Raw genomic sequence first — 21,209 nt, 5'->3', positions numbered from 1 at the left:
AGAGAGAGGGTTGAAAAATAAGACTAACTTTTGATCTGGCCACATCTTAATTTATTAGTTAAAATAAATTGTGGGCTCATGAGGTCCTTTGGGAGTATGTTTACACAACTAGACATCTGCAGCTGGCCCATGCCAGCTGACTTGGGCTTGCAGGGCTTGGACTGTGGGATTGTTTCATTGCTGTGCAGATTTCCAGGCTTGGACTGGGGCGCAAGCTCTGGGACCCTCCCACCACACAGCCTCCTAGAACCAGGACTCTGGCCAGAGCCCAGAAGTCTACCCAGCAATGATACAGCTCTGCAGCCTGATCCCCACAGGCCAGAGTCAGCTAGTGCAGGCTGGCTGTCAGTGTCTAGTTGCTGTGTATACAAACCCTTGGCAAGCTAAGAAGAGATATTTCAGACCAATTTTTTTTACTCAGACTCTAATTTAGTCTCTAGTGTCAGCAGTTACAATGACAGATAGTGACTTAACTGAATTACCAGGGGACTCAAAGAAAATACCCAGAATTATGTCTAGAACATCAGTTAAACTCCTTTTGAGATAACAAAAATGAGTTTACAAAGTTTAATATCTAATAGTTGTGTACTTAGCATGAGTTAAGATGAGAAACTGCTATCAATCAAAAGCAACACAATAAGTAATCATGCTCAACTATTTCATTTAAACTGCCAGAATCTTGATAGTGACTCTCCAGATCGAACTGGACTATTGCATTTATGACTGGCATGTATAAAGTTATGGAAGTAGGCTACATGCCATCGTACATTAATCTCCTGCACTTTTTTCCATTTAACAATAAGCGTTTGTTAAACCATCTTTTAGCTCAGCATTTGCGTGCTGATAGCAAAGGTTTGCTAGTCACTTGAGCTTATATATTTTATTACTGATGGCAAGAGTTTTTGTTTGCTCAGATGGTCCTTGTTTTTGTGTTTACCTGAAGAAAAGTTATCAGAAAGATGAGTGAGTAGCATTCCAGTTGTTCAAAAGGCTGTCAATCATGCCAGTTGTTTAAAGATTGACTTTCTTTTATATATTACTTGTTAATCTATATCAATTACAAATCTACATAGCATTTTACATAGCATTCTTTAATATTTGACTATTAATCAACTATGGGGAAAAAGTTCCTGGACATTATATAAGCTATTTAAGCAGACTTTATAAGATCTTGATTGTATTAGAAATCTTTATACCTGCGTCTAGCCAAGTTAGTAATTCTAATTAGAAATTAGCTTTATATATGTGTAACTTCATTAAGAATCAAATCAGTTACACCATCATACTAATTAAAACACAATTTATTTTTATAGCAAAAATTAATACATTACAATCTGAGTAATGTACAAATGGTTATCCTATATATTAATAGAAGACTATCATACAATTCCCATATCTCAACATCCTTGCACGTACGTGCACACACAGAAATTAAAAATATAGTACAGGGTCCTAATACATCCCTGCTGCAATTCTATTGGTTTCAGTGAAACCCAGTAATTTATTTCCCAAAAGAAAACCTAGATCTACCTATAACTTTTTGGTTTTGATCTAGAACTGCCCTACTCTTACTGTATTATGAATGGCTTCAAACAGACCTGAAACAAATTGCTGACCGGAGCAGAAGGGAAGGGTTTTGTACCTTGATCAAGGCAATAGAAAAATGAAAGTTAAATTTTAAAATCCCTCATCTCAGCTACATAAATTAAAATTAATGAACTTCTTAAAGAGGATACTGTGAGGGTGTAACACCAAAATAATGAATCTGTGACAGATTAAAACGTTCTATTATCTGTAGCAAAATAAAAATTGAAAAAATCTGTTTCTCTGATCACATTGCATTCAGAAAACACAGTACAGTTAGCTGCAGTGCAATGTGGTCTTATTATTTAGTTTACACTTGGGGTTGCACTGAGCTGGTTCACGGTGGTTCAACAAACCAGGACTTCCCTGGTAGCCTCATTGCTTTCTACAGAATTTAAGCTTCTAATTTAAAAGGTCACACTTTACTAATATAGTGACTCCAATTACACCATAGTTACACATTTAAAGAGTAATTACATTGTGGTTCCTCACTGAGACCTTTAATCCATATGACAGGAAGTTTTACTGCATGACTCAGAGTGCTTATAGTATAAATACTATGTAGTTAATATACTTGGGTTTTTTAAATTATATACATTCAATATGAAACCAAAGAAGTACTAATAAGTTATGTCATATAGTGAACCTTTCAGTTACATGTGAATTAGTGATATTTACTGGTATCCAAATGCAGAACTGCTGTGTAACTACAGTACTGTCATTTCTATGAAACAGAATAATGATGCAATATCAATTTTAACCAAATAATTTTTGTAGATCTTATGGTTGCAGAGATCTGGTCCTAAATGTAAACTGCCCCAGTGCTGAGTCCCATAATTTTCTGTGAAGGTAGCTCATTTTCTGGTGGCAGAAATGTGACTCCTTTTAGACACTGAGGAGTCTAAGGAGATTCTGCAGCAGGAAAAGAGGTCCTTAACTCCCAAATCAACAAGCAGAGCATTTAGGTTTGAAAGTCTCTGGACCAAGATCTCACTTAATTGTGACTAACCTCACTCCATGAAATTTTTAAGTACCCTACTTGAGGAGCCAGCTGAATGGACCTGTTCAACGTTTACACCTGCTGCTGCATTATTTGTATTATAGCAGCACTTAGAGATCGCAACCAAGATCTGCACTCCATTGTCTACATAGTAAGGGACCGTCCCTGCCTTGAATATATTTAGACAAGATGGACAAATGATCAGAGGTAAAACAGAGATGAAATTACTTGCCCAAGGTCATAAAGCAGCTAAGTGGCAGAGCAGGGAATAGAATCCAGGAGTGAAATCCTGGCTGCATTGATATCGGTGAAGCTTGGATTTCATGTCAGCCACATGGAGCCACAGTCCAGTACCTAGTCACTAAATAATACTGGCTCTCATACTGTTGCCATTCAGTAGACTGACTCTATGCTCCATCTGAGCAGGTTAAATAGTTTTAAAGCTGATTCACAAATATGATCACAAGTTCAGCTCTACTTTGTAGGGTCATATTATACATCATTCACTAGTATTCAGATTACCAGTGAGTACATGTAAACTCAGAACATGCTAAGAATTTTAGCACAAATAATTATTTTCTCCAAACTCAAAGAAAGAATACAGTTTATTATTTAACATTCATTAGCCTAACTTAAAAAAATCTTCAATCATATATTCTGAAAGAAAACTATATAATGTGATGTAGGTGACTAGCAAAACAGCACAAATAATGAATACAGGCTACTGACTATTGAAAGTGAATAATCTGTAAACAACCAACAGGCTGAAAACTACTCTATGAATATTCTTTAATATCAAAGATTTACCCACTTTCATGTGGGAAATTCTGATATTTTCACATTTGTTTTTGTCCCATATCATGATGAAAATTCAAAAATATCAATTTTTCACAGAACAAAAAATTCTGAATGTTTAATTCAGAAATGATGCTGACATTTGACCAGACCAAAACATTTCAGAATCAAAATGTTTAATTTTGGATTGTTTGACCTAAAACAAAATATTTCACCTTGGGTCAACATTTATCTCCAAGGCTGCCTGAGCCATGGCAGTGCCACATGGGAGTTGTAGTTCAAGTGCTTCATGCCCCCATTTTGCCCTATGAGCTGGGCTACCTGGCTGGACTACATCTCCCATGATGGACTGCAGTCTCTCCCCTGGCTGAGCCACTGCAGGGCATCATAAGAGGCATTGTTTAGCTGGGAATCCCAGCCCATATGGGACAATGTGGCATAAACCAATTGAACTACAACTCCCAAGAGGCACTGTGGCTGCTCTTGCAGTTATAGAGATTAATATTAAACTGACCCAAACACAATTTTTATTCAGATTGACCTCAAATTAAACATTCCATTTAACTTTTCCCAAAGGAAAATTGAAAATTCTGGAAAAATCAACGTTGTCTGAAATTCTGATTTTTTTTTTTAAAATGGACACTACATTTTCAGTCAAACCATTCTAATGAAAAATGTAGGATGAGCATGTGTTTAAGACACTTAATTGTGACTCAGGAGATCTAGACTCAATTCCCAGCTTTGTCACAGACAATCTCCATGACTGTGGGCAATTTACTTAGACCCCAGAGCCACAAAGGAACTTAGCTGGCACAAGGCTAAGTGTTGCCATGCCTAGAAAATCACAGGAACAACACTGCAATCCACAAAGTCAGGGTCCCCATACAATGACTGGAGAGTAATAGGTGCCTTAGACTGAGATCCACCAAAAACAGCATGGGGACCCACCTAGGATAACCAGTGGGGATGCTGACAAGAGGGGTGTCCGTGTCCTAACCCCAGTGCCTCTCATGGAGATAGGTGCCTAAATCTGGTCTGTAGGGAAGGGCCTGCCTTTGCTTAGTGATCCAGGAACAGGAACCCATCTCCTGGAGTCAGGTGGTTTAGGCCTAATTAGTGTCTCGTGAGAATGAGTTAGGTACATGCCTCACTTCACTCAAAATGGTGGGAGGAGGAGGTGGTGCCCACTTTTAGCCAGTAGTTAGAAAACTTGCCTGGGATCTGGGAGACAGGTACAATTCCCCCCTCCCCATCTGAGGGGAAGAAAGGATTTCAGCAGGAGTCTTCCACCTCTCAGGAGAGTGCTCTACTTGACTATGGGACATTCTGATGTGGTGATCCCTCAATCTCTCCTATTTAAGCTGTTTCGCTATGGATAAATAATTGGTGATTAGAGCAGGGGGACTAGACCCTGGGTCTCCCACCTCCCAGGTGAGTGCTCTAGCTACTGGGCAAAAAGTTACAAGGTGGGCACCACAGCTGCTACCATCTTTTCCTCCTCTGGTTACATTTTGAATGGGATCCAATCATGTAGCTGGCCTCTGAGCATGCCTATCAGTTAGGCCCTACATGTGAATTTGGCAGACAAAAGCCTATCTTTGTGGATCACTCTGGGGTTTAGGCAGAAGATAGGTGTTGGAAAACCTAGAGTAAGGCAACAGCGTGCAAGCCCAGAGGCAGAAACATAGGCACCAAGGGAAATTTTACCCTGAAAACATGGGCACCAAGTGAATTTAGGCACCCACAGGGTTCAGTGGGGTTTTGTGGATCACACTGGAGCCTAACAATGGGATTTAGGTGCCTAACCCCCAAATTTAGGCCTTTGCCTGGGGTTTAGAAGCCTAAATATCTTTGTAGATCAGGGCCATAAACCCTCTGTGCCTTAGTTCCTCATCTGTACAATAGGGATAACCCCCGTCCTTTTTCTTGTCTATGTAACCCTTCTGCCCGTCAGAGTTGGCAGCAACAAGGGCCGGGTTCAATATCTAGGGGATCCATTCCAATAACACAATGCAAACCGGCTCAAGCCCCCAACCAGTGACCTGGGACAAATATATACCACCCCCGCTGGGCGCCTCCAAGAGGCAATACTTCCCCTCTCGCAAGCACATAGTCTGAGTGTAGCAAAAAGCCTTTTAATAACAGAGAGAAACAAAGTGGCATTATGTTGGGGAAACACCACCAACAGGATTCATAACACAACCCATGAGCAAAAATCCACCCCAAGCAAATTGGGGCATGCTCTTTCCCTTTGGTTCTTGAGTCCAGCAACTCCAAATCACCCTAAGTCCCAAAAGTCCAATGACCCAAAAGTCTCTGTCCCTGGTCAGGGCAGCCCCAGAGTTCGAAAGTTTATCTGCGGAGCTTTACCTCCCAATCTGGGTGGAGATGGGACGGGGGTAAGAGGCACCTTACATGATCTGAAGCTGAGCGCCCCACAGCTCCATAGACCTTCACTCCGCTCCACCAGCCGCCCCACAAACTGCTTCGCTCAGCTCAGCTCCGCGGCCCACCAGCAGCTCCCGCCATCCCACGAACTGCTCCACCAGCCGGTCCACGAACTGCTCCACGTCCCACCAGCAGCTCCCGCCATCCTACAAACTGCTCCACCAGCCTGTCCACAAGGCACTCCAGCCATCCGGCAAACTGCTCCACAATATATCTTCAGGCTCCCCCACTACTTAACACAATGCTCAGTGATTTCAGCTCTTAGTCAGTTCAGCTCTTTGGTGAATTCAGCTTGTAGTAGGGGAGCCTCAGTGCTCGTGCACTGTTAGCCCAAAGTGAGCTCAGCAGCCTGTAACTAGACTTCTAATGAAATCAAAATTAGCTCTGATATTCCACAGTGGAGAGAGGAGGAAGTGCAATTAGCATGTAAGGCCCTCACCAAGGGGCCCATGCCACCAAGTATTAATACTTGTCCCCAGCCTTTCTCAATTCACAGAGTTTTGGAACCCATGACCCTTGCCTAGCAAGTGTCACTTAGTTGATGGTGATTCCCTCCATCATAACAAAAGGCCAAGTACAGTTCCAAGCATAGTTCCCATAATCAGGGTAATAATAATTTATTCTTCCTGCCCCAATAACAGAGACACTGAGGATCCCACAGCAGCCAAAGTGACCATTTGGGCAGCTATGGCCTCAATCTAGGCAGGGTGGGTGTGCCTATGCAAATGAGATCGGCCCCTGAAGTTCTTTTCCACAACTTGCCACACCTCATCACCAGATGTCAGGGTGGAGCTCATCCTGATACTGCTTACATCTATTTAAACTAAATTATTTGGCTCAGGGCATGTTTTATTTTTGTGTGTAAACAGCACTTAGCACAATGTGTCCTTGGTCTTGGTTAGGACCTTTAGGTTACTAATACAAATAATAATCAATTCAAACTAACCAACTTTTAACAAACATTGGGCCAGATTCATTGCTGCCTTTCATTTTATATACAAGTCAGACATATGTTTGTAAAATGCTATCAAATCAGAACATAAAATAGTTTGTCTAGCTATACCAAAAGATGTGCAAGATTATTTTGTGAAAGCGGGTTTCCTAATTACATGAAAGTGCCCCTTGAATTGCACCGTTATTTGTTTCATGTTCAGTTATTTCATGATTTGGGTGTTTTCCTTAGGCCATGTCTACACTACAAAATTATGTCAACCTAACTTATGTCAGCACAGAGTATGATTGTATTGTCAGTGTGGGGCATTGTGGAATGGCTCCTGAAAGCCAATAACAGTTGATGTAAGCAATACAGTGTTTACTCTGACACTGTCAACCTAATTACATTGACTGTGACTCTATGCTACTAGGGGAGATGGTATAACTAAATCAGCAGAGAGAGACATGTTACATCAGCAGGAGCCAAATTTAAGTGAAGACACTTCCACAGATAGGTCGATGCAAGGCAGCTTATGTCAACCTAATGCTGTAGTGTAGACCAGGCTTTAGTAATCTTAAATCTATATAAGAAAATAAACAAGTAACACTAACTTTCTGGATAAACTGGCATCCTGAGAGAGTCTTGTTTAAGGGAATTAAAATCCTGGTTTGTTCAATGTAACCAGACAGTGAGTATGCAATCTGTGGCTATTTATAACTCACAAACAAAGCAAGCAGACAGCTAATATAGCTAGAGGCAAGCAGTAACAGAGCAATGTAGTTTTATTAGCATGCCTAGGTGGACATGTCATTTGATATATCCATGTGTGAAAGTATTTTTATCATCTATATGTTGAAAAAGGTCATGGAAGCTTTAAATATAAAATTAAATTAAATTTAAACTTAACTGAAGCTAGCAGGATCCCTCAGGCACTGGGAGGATGTCAGTGACTTGAACAGTAGTTGCAGAGAATAGTGAACTAATAGCAAATGACTTCAGTTTACTTGAAAAAATATCATCCAACTTTTTGGAAGTTGCAATGAGAAATATTGTATAGGAAGATATCACCATCATTAACAATAAGAAACTGAACACAGCTGTATATAGACCTGCTGATATGTTAGCTGAAAAACAATATTTAAATAGTATTTCAGGTGGAAATCATAGTTAATCTGGGTCATGAAAAGCCTGGCTCCATTGATGAGTGGATATTATTGGCCAGATCCTCAGCTAGCATAATTCTGTATAGCTCCAATGAAGTCAATGAAATTCACCACTTTATATTACTAATGATCTGTCCTAATATATCTTGAACTTTTGTACCATAGTGGTTGGTCCTTGTTTCTAAAAACAAACCAAACAAAAAATAGCCTGCCTTGTCTTTAAATTTGGGTCACTATCCATTAATATAGTATTACCTCACCTTCTTCCATTCCGCTGAATTTAAAACTCTTTTTCAGAAAAATCTGCCATAGATTTTTATTTGCTTAACGTTGGTATGAGTTTGATATATTATTTACAGCACACACAAAAGTAGCAGAAGAGATGGAAGGATTTCATTGGAGAAGGGAGTGAAAGACATGGGAGAATGTGGGCAGTGGATGGGAAGGAAGATGGTCTCACAAGAAGATAAGAGTGAGATGAATGATCGGCTGGTGTGAGTGTAGCTGAGCAGTGGCATGCGTGGTGGGGTTCTGTCACTTCTGACTAAGATGGGAAAATATTTTGGGCTTAAGTCCAAGACCTTGTCAATTTGCATGACTGCCAGCAGATATACTTTAAAAGTTCTACTACTCTGAAGGATTATGCCTTTTTCAATTATTTTCTATTTCTAACATGAGGAATTTTTCCAAATGGTATGTTTCAAGGATACATTATGTACAGCATTTCTTTATGGTTTACAATTCCTAATGCTGAGTAATATATTTATCTCTTAAACTTTTTTTTAAAGATTAGGCACTTAAATGCCTTTGGGTCATAATGGTTATTAGCATTAGTTTGGGCTGTGTATTTCTTTTACTGTATTTGTCACAAGCTCAAATAATCCGTTAGCCTCTATCTTTCCTCTTCCCAACAGAATTTATTCTTCTTCAGTGAGGTCACCTGTTAGTCACTTCTTCTCAAAATAAGTAAATTGTTTCCCCTGTATTTTTCTTTTTCCAACTTTTCTTAGTTCCTTGGGTTTTTTTTTTAAATTTTCATTGTACTGAAATGTTCCTTGTATATGAAAAAGAATACATCTCTAAACTGTTATAAGGACTGAACATGTTTTTGTGTGATTTTACTAATACCTTTAATCTCCTCTGACTTTCGTTTGATACCTTTGCTTTTGGCTATGATCTGTGTCTGACTGCAAAGAGGACTTAATGGGACAGTGCCAACAGTTGTAGGCCCAACATTTAATTCAACGTTTCATCCTGTATCTTCTTGGCAAAATATATCCACCAACATTACCCACTGTGGCATGGTGTAGATGGGAGCCAACATCCAGAGAAATGGTGTGAAGCTATGCACCATGCCTCCCGTTCTCACCCTGAGAGCCCTTTATGAGCATTGCACATTTGGGCTATGTTGGGAGTAGGGGTAGGAACAGCATGCCTAGTCAGAGTTAGGGAAGCCAAGGAGCAGCAACTTAACATGTCTTCAGTTCCTGGGACAGGTCACCAATTTCTTTGCCACTAATTAGTGTTTGAAAGAGCATTAAAACTCCTGGAGAGAAGGTAGCAACATGTAGCTGTGTTGTGGGAATTAGTGTCAGGATGTTACATTAACTGGCCCTGGTGCAAAAAGGGACAGAAACCCAGGAGTTTGGCACATTAGCTACAGAAGCACTGGTTTTAAGCCTACATGGATATTACAGACCTCCTGCACTTTCTGAAAGGCCTCAGTCTTCAGTTCACCAAAGGGGTAAGGTTGCACAGCTGTAGCAGAGAGAACTTCCCACAGTTTTATAGAAAATGTTACGTTTCTATGGGTTTTCCCATAGAAGGCCATGATAAAAGGGCCAGATCATAGGTGGAGCTGGTACTGCTGTCTATTAAAGTACCTGAGACTGCCCCTTATAAGAGCTTATTTTCAGTCATTTATAACTAAGCCAAATGTCAACCACCAGTACTGAAATTTTTCATGCTGGGTATCTGGCTCAGGCTAAATTATTTTGGAAACTTCAACCAAAGCAGTTGAGCCATTTCTGAGAACAAAGCTAAGGAAAAATATTTTGCTTTGAAATGTTTAATGGAAAAAAAAAAGACCTTTTCCTTGAGAAGCTCTAGTCCCCCTGTAGCAGTGATTTGAAACTTGTCTGGAGAGTGGCCTGTATCAGGGTGTGCCTTTGGCTTTTCCTGTGGAACTGTACCCAAATTTAGCTAAGCACTAAGCTTTAGAAAAACATCAGTTTGCACATGCTCAGTAAAAACTTAGAATTTTGCAGCTAAAAAATCTCCCAAGAGTCCATCCACAATGAGCATGTGCCAAAGCCTCTCAGATCCTATTGCTGACCAGACTGTGCATGCACCATCTCCACAGAGTGATGAGCACAGATATAATGACTCAGAATAAAACTCTCCCTGCAATTGCAGCTCTGGGCTGGGGTGACACTGGAACTGAGGACAGGGAGCATCTCTCTGCTATGATCTCAGTGAGGCCTCCCACCACCTGCTGGTGCTAAGGCAGCATGGAAGGAATCTGAGCCAGACTTTGGGTGGAGGGAAAGGAGTAGACCTGCGGAGACTGGGACGGTGGGACCAATGGGAACTTCTGGGTGCACAGCACTTTTGAAAAATCAGGTTCTGTATTTCGGTGTGTTAAAGTAAGGACTCAAGAGTCCTAAATTCAGATTTAATCTTTCTGAGACTCCTCACAATGACAGGTTTAAAATCCAGCAAGACTGACTTACCTTCCACACTTCAGACACAGATAAAATGACACCATAGGTACATCTACACTGCATGTGGGAGTGAAATTTCCAAGGTGGGTCCACAGAGTTGTTAGTGGGATTCACACAAGCATACTAAAAATGGCTGTATAGATGTTGCTTTGACGTTGCAGCTTGGGCTCTCAAGCCTATCTCTCCCTTAGGCTTGAAGCCTGAGCTGCCATGTCTACACTTGTATTTTTAGCATGCTAGCTCAAACCCGAGCAGCATGAGTCTGTGAAGCTGGGCTGGGAGCCTTGCTTTCCAGATGCAGTGTGGACATACCCAAAGAGGCTTACAGTGTGTGTGGGGAGGGGAGTGTTTTAGACAGACATCTTGTGAGTTCTAAAAATCCAAGGTCTGTGTGCTATGCACTAACATTAAAGATTTCACGGTAATTCTCATAAGGGGAACCTTTTTCTCCTTGGGGGAAAAAAAAACAAAAAAACTTTCCTTCCATTGTTGCATTAGCTGACTGGGGGTCTCCATTTGAGATCTAGCTGCAATTTAACAATGCTGTAAACATATTATTTGTATAGCAGTTTGGGGGTCTTTGGCATGAAAGGCTCAATATCACACTAATATACAGTTATAGAAATAAAATTAATGTGGTACTAACCTTTAACCTTAATGCATTTTTCACATGTGGGGGAAAAAACGTTCACTTGTTTTCCCAATACAAATTTCTTCTGCATTCATGGAGAGAAATAGTTGGTTGTCTATGATGTACTTCCACACTGCAGGAAGGTAACCAAATACATAAACAGGGCACCTCTGCTGATACGTCCATTCATGAGAAATACCACATCTATTCAAAATTGTAGCGTAAATGAAATCAGCATTGTAATTTTTAGGTCATGATTAGCAGGACTTCTGGCCTGATTCAAAACCCATTGATGCCAATGTTGTCCATTAAACTATCTTCTAGGGGAAAACTGCTTGCCATTTAATAAATTAACTTCTGTGGGGTTTGGATCAGGCCCTTAAACATTCCTTAAAACTGCAGCAGTTAGAGGAAACCTGCCTGTCATTTTGAATATGTCTACAGTGTAATAAAAAACCTGCAGCACCAAGTCTCAGAAACCAGGTCATCTAATTGGGGCTTGAGCTTCCCACCGCCAAGGTCTCAAAGCCTGGGCTCCAGCCTGAGCCTGAATGCCGACACTGCAGTTTTATAGCCCTGCAGCCCAAGCCCAGAGATCTCAAGTCAGCTGACCTGAGCAAGCCAAGGCATTACAGTACAGACATACCATCTGTTAAAAACACCAAAACCATCACTTTCTATGGCTTATCAGCATATTAAAAGAATCTTCACTGCATTTCTTCCCACAACAAAGCACAAAGATAACTTTTTTTTTTTTTAATTTCTATAGTGTGGGGACTCCAGGTTTATAAAATGGATCAGGTAATGAGAACCATGCTTGCCTCTCACTAGACCTCAACCTAATGGTTCCCTCCTACAACCCTTTGAGAACAGAGGAGTTAACCCCAGAAACAAATGATGCACTCAGCCATAAAGCAACATCTTTATCTGAGGAAAGACAACCCTTAAGTGGTAGCAGGGACCATTCACTCATACCTCCACCCCCAGCGATGGCACAATGTACTGAGTCCCCAACATCTAGCTATCCAGAGGAATGCTCTCTAACCCCACACTATCAGTCCAAACACCACTCCCCCTCCTCCAGCTTAGTCTCTAAAGGTATGTCACAAAAAACACAAAACAAAAGATGGCAGCAAGTCCCAGAGCCTGAGACAATTAACTTTGACTCACGGGGCTCGTGCTAGGGGCCTAAAAATAGCACTGCAGTCATTCTCACTCGCGCAGGAGCCTGACCTCTGAAACCCAGTGAAGGGGGTGGGTCTCAGAGCCCAAGCTCCAGACTGAGCAGGGATATCAACACCACCATTTTTAGCCCAATAGCACAAGCCCTGCTACCCAAATCAGTTGACCCAGGCTCTAAGACTCACTGCTGCAGGTTTTTTTGTCAGTGTAAATGTACCCTTCATCCCAAACAGGGTATCTTCTGCCTCCTGTGCTGGTCACAGGAGTTTAGATGTTGTGTAAGCTTGGAGAGTGAATCCTCATGTGTTGCTTTGCATGGTGTCTGATCCCAGGGTCAATGTGCTGGTCAGGACTCCTGTTCTGTGGCTAGGCTGTTCCTTCCAGTCTGGATATGGTCATGGCACCAGCCTGCTACCTGTACCGATCCCCAAGTCCCAGGCTCATGCTGTTTTTGGGCCTACTCCCTCCAGCAGTAAACAGCCACCTGTCTCCATGTGGGCTCCCACTCCATACTAGCATTCCTCCCTTCCACTGAGAGCTGGACTGGCAGCAGGGACTTAGGATGGGGTTTCCTCTGTGCTTTAGAAAAAAGCACGCTGGGGGGGGCAGCTCCCCTCTGTGCCCACACTATAAGAAGTCAGGACTCAAACACTTTCATACTGCTGCTGATCTACGGAGTGAAGGCTCCATACTCCTTATTGAAAGGACTGTTTGTTCACTTGTTTCATCTTTGTAGCAAAAGGCAACATAGAGACATGGGAAAGTTTTGCCATCCTAAAAACAAAGGACCAAATTTTTGTTGAGGAGAGAAATCGTGGCAGAAACTTCCACAATATCACAGGCACGATATATTGCACCTGCATTCTGGCCAGCAAACATCAGACCCTCCAAATGTACAGCTCCAGAGGGGACAGGAAGAGAACATCCAAAGGCCCTCCCCTCCTTGTCTGTCCTGCCTGGCTGAGAGTTAGAACCTCAAAGGCAAAGGGCTTTATGGCAGAGATAATCCTCCTATCCCACTCAGACAAGCTCATGAAGGCTTGGAGGCCTTGTCCTTTCCATGCTGAGTCTACCTCTGGCTCTCTTGTCCTTCACCCTTCTAGCTTCCTCATCTACTGCTAACTTCCTTATCTACTATTGAGCTTTCACTGGACTGCCCCGGCAGTCATGCACCTCCCATCTCCTAAAATCTTGCATCCTCATCAGCTGCAAGGCAAGGCTGACCATTCTGCAAGCTAGTTCATTCTACCATGTTGCTGGTAGAAGTTCAGCACAAATATTGAAAGATTTAGTTTTATGCTACCTTTGCAGTTCAGCCTGTCAGGGGCTGGTCCTCTGACACAAAACACCTACCTTTTCCAAGGCCATGCCTCTTTGACCTGCACCAAGCCACTGGCATGGGCCAAATGGATAGGGGTGTCTACTTATTTTTTAAAAAATCATCCAAAGTGCTTGCTTACATTGTTTCTTTGTGTATTCGAAAGAAAAACTGTCAGTAAAAGTACTTAAAATGTCCTGACAGTGAGCATGCGTTTTATTCACTTTTAAATAACTTTGTAAAAGATTCTAATTACCCTTCACCTGTATAAGGACTTCAGGACCAGATAAACAATCAAGTCTCTCATGAGCTAATATAATTTGTGATAGACATGCTCATTTGATACCATTGCAATAATGGTAATTCTGGCTATCAGTGTAGTTTCACAGCTTTTTATAATGTCATTATAAACCTGGCCCATCATTACTAATTAATTTGACAACAGAGAGAAATTATTGTTAATTACTTAAAGAATCCTTGGATTAAAGCCAATAATGCTTCAGTTTGATCAATGTCTTAATTTTATTTTCCTCTGTGCTTTTTTTTAATGTGTATCTGGCTTTTGGGAGAATAGGTAGCAGGCTGATCTGGGATGAAATCAGAAATAAATGTTTGTATGAGCCCTGGAACTCATCTTGCACTTAAAATAAAAGGACAGCAACAATTCAGCCATGTACTGCTAGGAAAGATGGGAGATGAGATTTAATTCAGGAGGCAAAAAAGATATACATTACTTTTTGCTTTCCTTTTCCTTTCCTTTGTAAAAGGCAGCTACTTCCTACAGTCTGCTGGTGACAGGGACACAGATTGTGACACTTATTGTAACCAGTGCAAGCATTGTCTTGTGTCTAATAAAGCTTTTGGCCTTTTGGATTTTAGTCCTGAATGACATTAAAGGGGGGAATTCCTGAAGTGTCATAAATATTGGGGGATGCTGTTTTGGTTTTAAGAAGTGAGACAAAATTATTCATTTTACCCAACAGAAGATTTCTCTATTGACTCTCGTAGGAAAAAAAACTGAAGTGCAAAATCCAGTGTAAGGGACAGTAATTCCTAATATCATTTCTGATGTGAGTATTTTTTAATTGTATTTCTGAATCTCTTTTGTTCTCTACTGAAAAATCTTAAATATCCTCACCACCTCCTGCCTTTTTGGGGACAGGAAGAGGAAGACTGAGGGGAAGAGTTTACACCAGAGATCAGCTGAGTTTACACCAGAGATCAGCATCTCTTTGTTCTTAACAAAGGGCCTTCGTGATTGAATTTTACACAGCACTTGTCCCTTAAAATAAGATAAAGTTCATTAAGCAATACCAAAACCTGAAATTCTTATCATCAGTACAGTTTTCTATAACGTTATTATTTCAGTTGCTCTAGAATCATAAATTAGTTCTATTCCCTTTTTATTTGGAACAACTAATTGAACCCACTGGAAAATGGCCTCTCTTGGTTATAGACAGTGTGGATAACTGTAATTAATTGAATTTATGTTGCTATTTTGTTAGTGGCAAAGCATAAATACATAAGTAGAGGTTGCCACACACCACATTATATAAACAGGCTCTCATGCAAATGAACACATTAATTCACTGTGAGAAGTCAGAGCTGTGGCTAGAACCTGGGTTTCCAGCACTCACAGCCAAGTACATTGCTAATAAAGCCAAAAAAGCAGTTCATTAGTACAAGCAGCCTTTTTGTGCATCGCCCACCTGTTCTTGTCAAAGTAAATTGTATATTATGAGTTCTGGGGAAGGAAAAAAAACAGCTTTACAAATAGCTTTGGCTAATTTTAAATCTATTCATGAGGCAGGATTAATTACTGCACCTCAAAAAGATAAATGAACATCTTTTCTATACCACATGTCAAAGTTATGTAGGGAATGTATTATCTTAGTTAATGCTTTTTTACTTTGTTAGGGGAAAAAAATTCCAAAAGAAGCAAGGCTTATTATATCAGGTTTGTTATTGTCTCGTCTACTGACTTATTCTAACACTTACACTTTGAAGCCCACTCTAGGTTGGCTGTCTCCATATTTTGAGTTGGCTATTGTTGTGCAAGTTGCCTTCCAATGTTTGACAATTTAGTTTCTATGGTTGTCTGATAGACAGACATTCAATGACCCATGAAGATTAAATGCTAGCATTTAGTAGTTAGTTTAGTATTATACTTACTCATTCCTTTTAATATATGTTCCCTCCTATCTGGTTTTGTATACAACTTCTTATATTTTCAAGATTTTGGATCAATTTTTTGCACTCTGATATCCCATGGAACCATTCAGATTTAGATCTGTTTCCCTGCCCCCACCCACCTCCTTCTAACCAACCTCCTCATTGCATCTTTAACTGTTTGACATTTTTTCTCATTTTTTCTATAGAGTGGTCTAAGCTTGAGGGTAGAAATATCAAGGCTTCCTAGAAGCACTCTGTTCTACAGGCTTTGGAAATAGATTCACTGAGTTCCATGCAGTTTACTCCGTGGATTGTTGAGATGAGGTATTAGATACCAATGTCCTGTTCTTTTTTCAGGGACCTTAAAGATCCCTTGGTAATTTTTTCAAAAAAAAAAAAAAAGTTTCCTCAATTTTCTTGTCTAGAAATTTCCTCTTCCTGTTTGTTGGTTTCCACCATCCACTCCAGAAGTGTCTGCATTTTATTGACAGGTTTCAGAGTAGCAACAGTGTTAGTCTGTATTCGCAAAAAGAAAAGGAGTACTTTTGGCACCTTAGAAACTAACCAATTTATTTGAGCATAAGCTTTCATGAGCTACAGCTCCCTTCATTGGATTGGTGCTCTGTATAAGCAACTTGGGAAATGCTCTGTGAGCCTTTGCCATGAAATGTGTTATTTAAATGCAAAATATTGTTATTACTATGTCAATGTCCCACAAGAGTGCCCCTACCATTGTTCCTTGTCTGAATGCAGAAAGAGACGGTCTGCCTGCTAGATGGAGCATTTTTAAGATTTTCTGTTTGGTCTGCAGAGATAGGAGCAGAGACAATGCAGGGTCACATGCCACCCCAAATTTGCTGCTTGGCTTTTACTGAGCATGCTCAGTAACACTGGAAGCCAGCTGCCTTCACTCTGCCATACCCCTCCCCAACATAGACAGACACAGGTCATCTCCAGGGAGGAGGAGGAGACAGGTGAGTGAGTCAACTGCAGATGGGTTGGTGCTGAAGTGTGGTGCCAACCTTTCTCCACGCAGTCTTAGTCCTCAGTGCTATCTGCTTTAGCTCTTGCTATGGGAGGATTGTGGGAGCAGGGAAGAGGCTGACAAACAAGGAGACTAATTGAGGAAAATGGATGGAGTGGAGAGGGTGTGGGCAATGCAAAGCCCAACCTCAAGGGCGAGGCAGAGGTATATAGAGCTTTGAAGGTGGTGACAAGAAGCTTACATTTGATGTGATTGTGGATGAGGAGCCAGTGCAGGGATCTGACGTGAGAGAGGCAATCAAATTGATGGGCAACAACGACATCTTTAGCAGCAGCCATGTTTTGTATGGACTGAAGGGGCACTGTGTGTGTGGTTGGAAAGCCAGCGTGGAGGATGTTGCAGTAGTCCAGGTATGATATAATGAGGATCTGGTGGGGATGGAATCAAAGGAATGGATTTCAGAGATGTTGAAGATGACAAAGGGGCAGAATTTGGGTATGGTCTCTGTGGAAGAAGTCAAAATAACTCTGAGGCCTGAGTGACAGGAGGATTGTGGTGTTGTCAACAGCAGTAGTGGAGGGGGGAAGTTAGAGCATTTCACTCTTACAATGAAGACAAGTGAAAATTCACACGTGAAAAGTAACTCAAAATAAGATAAAATAATAGTACTAATATGCCATTGTATACTCTATGGGCTAGATTGTACCTAACCCTGTGTGTTTGTGTGTGTAGGGCTGGGGAAAGTGGTAGGAGCCTTCACCCTGCCTTTGTGTCCATGAACAGGTGCCAGACATAACTCCAAACTTGTACTTCTGGCCAACCAGAAATGTTTCTCATAGCCAGTGATGCTAGACTTCCTTATTCAATGAAGGGTTTGTCTGAACACATTTTACCTTAGAGACTGTTTACAAACCATTTACTGCAACTGTTGCATTGAATATTCACTATTTATAATGCACTATTTACACTGTATGATTGTCTTTACATAAGGAATGGGAAGGCATATTAGCTCTGGACGCTTTGAATGCCATTCTCCCATTATATCACCACAGATCTTTCATCACTGCATCTGACAACCATTTGCGTTCTACTCCCTTGATAGTCTCTCTTCACAAACTAGACCCTGCTATCAGATGTATTCACTAATTTTCCGAGAAAAAGGGCATAGATTCTACAGTCCCTCCTACATCAATCTGGAATGAGCAGGTCAGTTGATTTTGACATGTGCCAGGCAACATCTAAGCACAAGCAGATAATTCTCCATTCATGTTCCGGCTAACAAAAGTGTATACAAGAAGCAGGAGCTTGTTTGCTTATCTTAGCGGGGCAGGTTGGCTGAGGAGGCCAGGCAGCTTGCACAAATCACCTTAAACAGAACTATAAGTAACCTAAATTAGGTGGCTAAAAGAGATGGAGAAAGCATTATTTCTCTTACCTAGACATGACAACCAGCTGGAGCAATGTTTCCTCCCTCTTTCACAGGTTTTCTACACAACCAAGAAAGCCTTGTTAGAACTACTAGATTATCTTGAGCTTTAAGCGCCTGGAAGGAGTATTTTAGACACTCAAATGGGTCCATATTCTGGATTTAATTTTTGGGACTATCTGCAAAATAATTCAATGTGAGGAAAGGTGTCCAAATCTGGCCCAGGAGCTGGTGTTCTGAAGATTATGAAGCCACCACCTGTGGGATGGAGTGGTTCTATGCATGTTAAACATTGATTCTCAGCTCATGTAAATCAGAATGACTCCACTGAAGTCAGTGGAGTGATTCCAGTTTACACTAGCTGAGAATTTGGCTGGATTCATGCCTGCCCAAGCAATATTGTTCTCATTTGTAGTTTAAAGGACCAGGCAGCAGGCTTTTGTGGTTGACAGATTAGGTTTAGGGAATAAGGGGAGAAAAAGACACAGACAGGAACCTTCAGGTCCAATATTTTGGACACAGTTTGCTTGGTGTATATACCTGATGCTCACCTGCTGAAGAATGCTGGCTCAAGCATTCCAGACAAGTATATCTGAGATTCAGAAATCTTTTTATGGCAGAAAATTCAATTTTTGCAGAACAGACACACTGGACTGTGGATAAAAAATGATCTTTAAATAGGTTCTATTTTTAAAGTTAGCTTGTTAACTTGAAAAATCATCAGTCAACTCCAGAGCGGAGACACTGGAATGTAATCCAATATATTAATTTTTTATATGAAACCTTTAGCCCTTTTTGTTGGGAAGGTAGAAGCCTTCTCGATGTAAGAGAATGTACGGATACCATATATGGTGACCAGACAGCAAATGTGAAAAATCGGGACGGGGGTGGGGGGGTAATAGGAGCCTATATAAGAAAAAGACCCAAAAATCGGGACTGTCCCTATAAAATCAGGACATCTGGTCACCCTAATACCATATGAACCCAACTATGCAGAAAATAATCCCCAGTCATTGGCAGCAGATGGGTGAAGTGCAATCCCTCATTTCCAGTAAAGGTTACCTTTAGGGCTTAATGGTGGCCATTCAAATGCTATTTTAAACTACCAGTATAACAACCAAAGAAATATTCCACTGAAGGAAGGGCATTTTAAAAGGGAATTGGGGTCATTGTCATGGAATGAGCACATAGTTTACAAGTGCTCCAGAGGTACCTAAATGCATCAAGAGGAGAACACAGACCCAAGGGTCTTCCATCCCCAATTTTAACAGGATTATTATAACAAGATTAAAGATATGAAGAATGATTCTATGATCTCTGTTTACCAAGGACCCAATTCTACAAGCCTTACCCAGAGTAGTTATTACTAAGAAATATTATGGCGTTCAAATCAGTGGTTCTGCTCCCATTTTCAAGGGCTATTCATCTTGAATAAGGGTTTCAGGATTAGGCCCAAAATGTGCAGCTGATTCTGACTATAAATGGGGAGAATGGAAGAATGATGAATGCTTAAGTTCCAGGTAAAGTCATTATACTGAACATAAAGTAGCTCAGGGAATACCCATTGCCCAAATCCAATTTTAATATCAGTGTGTTGCTGAGAGCACAAGTTACTGAAAATTTGCAAATCCAATGCTGATATTTAGAAAAATCCTTTCCAGTAAAAATGAAAACAGCCAGTACTTAGCAACGTGGCATTTTCAATAAAAAAAAAAAGTCTTTGGAATATGACTACTTAACTTCAAATAAAAACAAAACTGGGTGAAATGGTGTGAACACCAGGGGTAGGAGTGCTCAGCTGAAGCTAAATGTTTGCATCAGAAAGCCTTTTGGAATTCTTGTACCATGGCTATGTAGAACACAAAAGAAATCCTCATACATAGTCTCAGGATCAATTTTTGGAAATTTGGAAGGAATTAAGCCACCTGATTTAGAGTTACAAAATTGGGAAAAGGGATTTGGGGTTGCAACGCGGTCATTTATAGGCTCATGAATACCACCTTCCGCAGCAGACATGAGGAAGAGTCTACTAAAGATGCTCACTCTGGGAGTACTAGCATGGGTATGTCTTTAGAAGACGCATGCATGAGGTGTGGCATATTGTTGGGTGTTGAACTGCTTCTCTGTGGGTCACTTATCTGGCAGGTGGATGATGATCAGAAGATAGGTTTCCAGCAGCAGCCTTCATTCTATCACCAAAATTAAAAGCAGTTGCCACAAGTCAAAAAGTATTATTTCTGGAGGCTGTTAGATCTATGGGAATGACAACATTTAATCTTTTTAAAAATTATTTAATATTGAATAGTGAATATTGCACTGAGGGGAAATTCATTAAAAATCCTGATTTTGCTCAGGGACTGAATGTTGTTGTTGTTGCTGTGAAATTCCATTTTTTCATGATAAAAAATAGCATTTACTGTGTATCGAACCTATGAATGAGTGAATATTTCTATTTTCACATGACTACTCAAGGGTTCATTTAAACAGTTCAAATCAGCTAGAAATCCCAGCCCACTAAAATCAGTTTCATTCAAGTCTCCCAGTTCAGATTCAGATTGTAACAAGACATTTGCTTCCCATTGTAATCATGTCATGATGCCGATACAAGCAGAGCCTGTGATCTGAGAAACCAGATCTGGAAGCCAGGTAGCTGAATAGAGGGAGATGTGGTGTCTCTTACTATTATTTAGTGATTGCTGACAGTGAGTTTAGTGCTGTACAAAACAGAGATAAAGAGACAGTCTAAGTCCCCAAGAAACTTACACTCCAAAGTATATAAAGCAATACACCCTTAATGCATTCATGGGCAAGTTTGATCTAAATATTAGAGAACAAAGTGTGTATCTGT

This window comes from Lepidochelys kempii, chromosome 7, assembly GCF_965140265.1.
Source record: "Lepidochelys kempii isolate rLepKem1 chromosome 7, rLepKem1.hap2, whole genome shotgun sequence".
Taxonomy (NCBI): domain Eukaryota; kingdom Metazoa; phylum Chordata; order Testudines; family Cheloniidae; genus Lepidochelys; species Lepidochelys kempii.
The sequence above is the reverse complement of the archived record's forward strand: the minus strand, read 5'-3'. Positions refer to the sequence as shown.